This window comes from Mytilus trossulus, chromosome 9 (assembly GCF_036588685.1).
Source record: "Mytilus trossulus isolate FHL-02 chromosome 9, PNRI_Mtr1.1.1.hap1, whole genome shotgun sequence".
NCBI lineage: Eukaryota > Metazoa > Mollusca > Bivalvia > Mytilida > Mytilidae > Mytilus > Mytilus trossulus.
The window spans coordinates 50,035,221-50,039,180 of record NC_086381.1 but is presented as its reverse complement, the minus strand read 5'-3'; positions in this window follow the sequence as shown (position 1 = coordinate 50,039,180).

Here is a 3,960-nt window from a genome sequence, read left to right as displayed (position 1 = left end):
TTTTAAGACTCTGGGCTATTTAGATCATATGTAGAGTCAGACTCATTGAAGGCGGTATGTTGATCTCTAAACATCTTGTTTTCTTTGTGTTTAAAGGTTGCTGTCTCATTGAAATATCTCATATGTAGGCATAAGAAAATGTTGTATGAGTGCCAATGAGACAATTCTCCATCCAAGACACAATTTGTATAAGTAAACCGTTATAGGTCAAAGTACGGTCTTCAATATGTAGCCTTGTAGCATGGTCAACTATGGTTTCACTAAGGATAGGGGTTTCAAGGGATAAGATTTTGGTCAGTTTTACAAGCAGAACATGCACACAAAGTAATTTCACAAGTTCACTCTCTCACTTTTGCAAAGTGATAAGAAAAGAATATATGGTAGATTTTTTTTATTTCTGTATTTTGTAAACTACAACAACCAACAAACATGTTTTACATGTAAATCAAAAAAGATATGATACAAAAAAAGTAATAAGTACAAATTTAAATTCCAAATAAGTTATCAGATAAAGTAAGAGTGTATAGTTAATCAAAATACTATCGACATTAGTTGACCAGAATTATCTTGTATGCAAAAAATACTTTGTGAAATAGCAATTTAATTTGGCATTCATTTTTGTGACTCACTCAATGAAATAATAACAAATAACTAGATAAATGATATTTTTCAAGTAAATGAGAGATAATAGACAATCAAAATAATTTTGCTTCAAACACATTTTTTAACATTATAGTCAACAAAGTAATATCAAATTATCACACAGATTATTGAATTTGACATTACCATTGAAATAATGGACCGATTGAAGAGGGAGAGGAATGTGTACCAAGCACATTCCCCTATTAGAGTTTTTTTTTTAATTTTAAATTGAAATAAACATCCATTTTGGCAAAAAGCAGGTAACAAATAATTCTTATAATCTGACTTAAACAATTTTTAAAAGCAGGCCTACCCCTCTATTCTCAAATCGTAGCTCAATAACTGGTCATTTCTTACACTTGCTTGCTATCAATACAACCAATTAAATGTAGATATGTAAATTTAAATAAGGCATTTACATAATTTGATAATACACATAATCTCTGTAATGCTCAATTTCACTCATTTACACAAATTGTTAGGCAACACAAAATATTTATTTTTATACAATAAATGTAATACTGTTTCTTTCAATTCACAGTTTCAGAATCTAATGCATCCTGGGTAATATTTTCAAAAGCGTACACCAAAGCGTTTTGATTGGTTTAAAACGTTATAAACAATGGAAATTCAACCAATGACGTAATGTTGTTTTCACTTTGGGGTATGAACAATGAAATTACCCATGATGCTTTAGATTCTGAAATGGCCAATTATGTCAAGGTTTTCTGTAGGCAAGTCTCAAAATCAAACTTTTTAAAATTTAAGAAAGAGCAAAAATAATCAAAGAACTACTTTTTGTGGAAGAATAAATTATTGATTGATAAAGCTGCCAGAAACAGCATACCATACCTCTCTTTTTGTAAATTGCTTGTGTGTTTGTCATAAGATACTGTGGATTCATTATTATTCGTTGGTTACAGATTTTCGTGGATTTCGTGGGAACAGTTGAACCACGAAATTAAATGTTCAACGAATGACAAATTTTCTCATGGCTTGTATGCAGACTTCAGCAAAACCATGAAATCAAATATCCACGACCATGTAAGTTTTCCTCAATCCACAAAAATTGGTACCCACGAAAATAAATGAATCCACAGTACATATTTTTTTCAATTAAATGAAATAAGGAAAAGTTTCTTTAGTAAAAAACAATCCACTAGAAAATCAGGCTACAACTAACAGTAAAAAGTATGATATGGCCACTTTTTTGGTTTGTGTGGTCTTCACGATTAATACAATGAAAAGAACCATGATTTTTTGTGAGTTCAATCTCTAAAGATTATGACATTAAGGTGGTACCTAACACCACAGGGAGATAACTCTGTAAAATCAGCAGAACATTTTAATGACGTTATGTTGTTAAGGGAATATTTAGCTTCTCAATGATCAAAATAAGTTTTTGTCAAACTGCTATATAACCATTGTAATTTTTCTGATTAAACGGATAGTTCAATTTTTTTAAAATTTTTATATTTTTGTCAAAAGTTCAAAGTAAATACTTTGTCAAAATTTTAAGAAAATTAAACGAGCCAAATTAATTTTAGTTTAGGTGTTGGGTACCACCTTAATGGGAGTTATTTTGACCTGGTTTAATACTCTTCATGTAACAATACTATGACAAATGATTTTTAGAAGAGCTGAGAAGGTGATTACCATATTGGCAAAACTACTCAAATTTACAATTGGTTGATCAATTTGTCAAATATAGAGGTGTACAATTCGACAACTTACTTGTGTTTTAAATATTAATAATTACATTAGATGTATGTTTCATTATAATACGTTATTCTGATTGACTAACTGCACATCACATGCTATTCCTGAAACAATTGCATTACACAATAAAATTTACCATTCATGATGACATTAGGTCCCACAATAAAGTGCACAGGGGAATCAAATAAAAACTTAAGAAAAATCGTGTTTTCATGATCCTAGCTAAAAAATGTAATAATAATAAAATTGAGAATGGAAATGGGGAATGTGTCAAAGAGACGACAACCCGACCAAATAAAAAACAACAGCAGAAGGTCACCAACAGGTCTTTGAATGCTTCTTTTTGTAACTTTATAGGGTTGTGAAAGCGCTTCCGCGCTTCATACAAAATGTACTTTGGTCAACGCTTTTACACCCCAATAAATTTACCATAAAAAGCATTCAGTTCTTAAATAAAAGAATGTCTTCAATTTCTCAATCTATTGAAACCCTTTTATTTGGTAATTTCTTTAAAGTCTTTTCCATAAACCAGCATCAAGAGGAAAAATATGAAAACTAAAAAAAATGTTAAACAATCTGTTGGCAAGCTTTTTAAGTTTTGCTAAATTCTGAAATCTTTGAAAGGGAATTTTAAGAATAGTTTTTTCAATAACTGATAGAAGTTCAAATTAAGAAAATTGATATATTATTAAATCCAAACCTGTCCATTAATATATAAAGTCTCACTAAAAAAGCAAGAGTGCACACACTGAAATGTCTCGCCTTCTTTACTAATCATTGATATTATGTTGACAGTCCTAATAATAAAGCTTTATTACAACTGTCACATAAACTTAACATAAACCAAGAAAACTAAACATTGACCTTTAACCATGAAAATGAGGTCAAGGTCAGATGAACCATGCCAGGTAGGCATGTACAGCTAACAATTCTTCCATACAACAAATAAAATTGACTTATTGCTTATAGTTTAAGAAAAAAAAACAAAAACACAAAAACTTAACACTGAGCAATGACCCATAAAAAATGAGGTCAAGGTCAAATAAAACCTGCGGGACTGACATGTAGATCATGAAATATTTCCATACACCAAATATAGTTGACCTATTGCATATAGTATTAGAAAAAAAGGCCAAAGCTCAAAAACTTAACTTTGACCACTGAACCATGAAAATGAGGTCAAGGTCATATGACACCTGCCAGGTAGACCTGTACACTTTACAACCATTTCATACACCAAATATAGTTGACCTATTGCATACAGTAAAAGAAAAACAGACCAAAACACAAAACCTTAACTGTAACCACTGAACCATGAAAATGAGGTCAAGGTCAGATGACACCTGCCAGTTGGACATGTACACCTTACAATGCTTCCATACACTAAATATACTAGGCCTATTGCTTATAGTATCTTAGATATGGACTTGACCACCAAAACTTAACATTGTTCACTGATCCATGAAATGAGGTCGAGGTCAAGTGAAAACTGTCTGACGGGCAAGAGAACCCTGTAAGGTACGCACATACCAAATATAGTTTTCCTATTACTAATAATAAGAGAGAATTTAACATTACAAAAAATCTAAATTTTTTTTT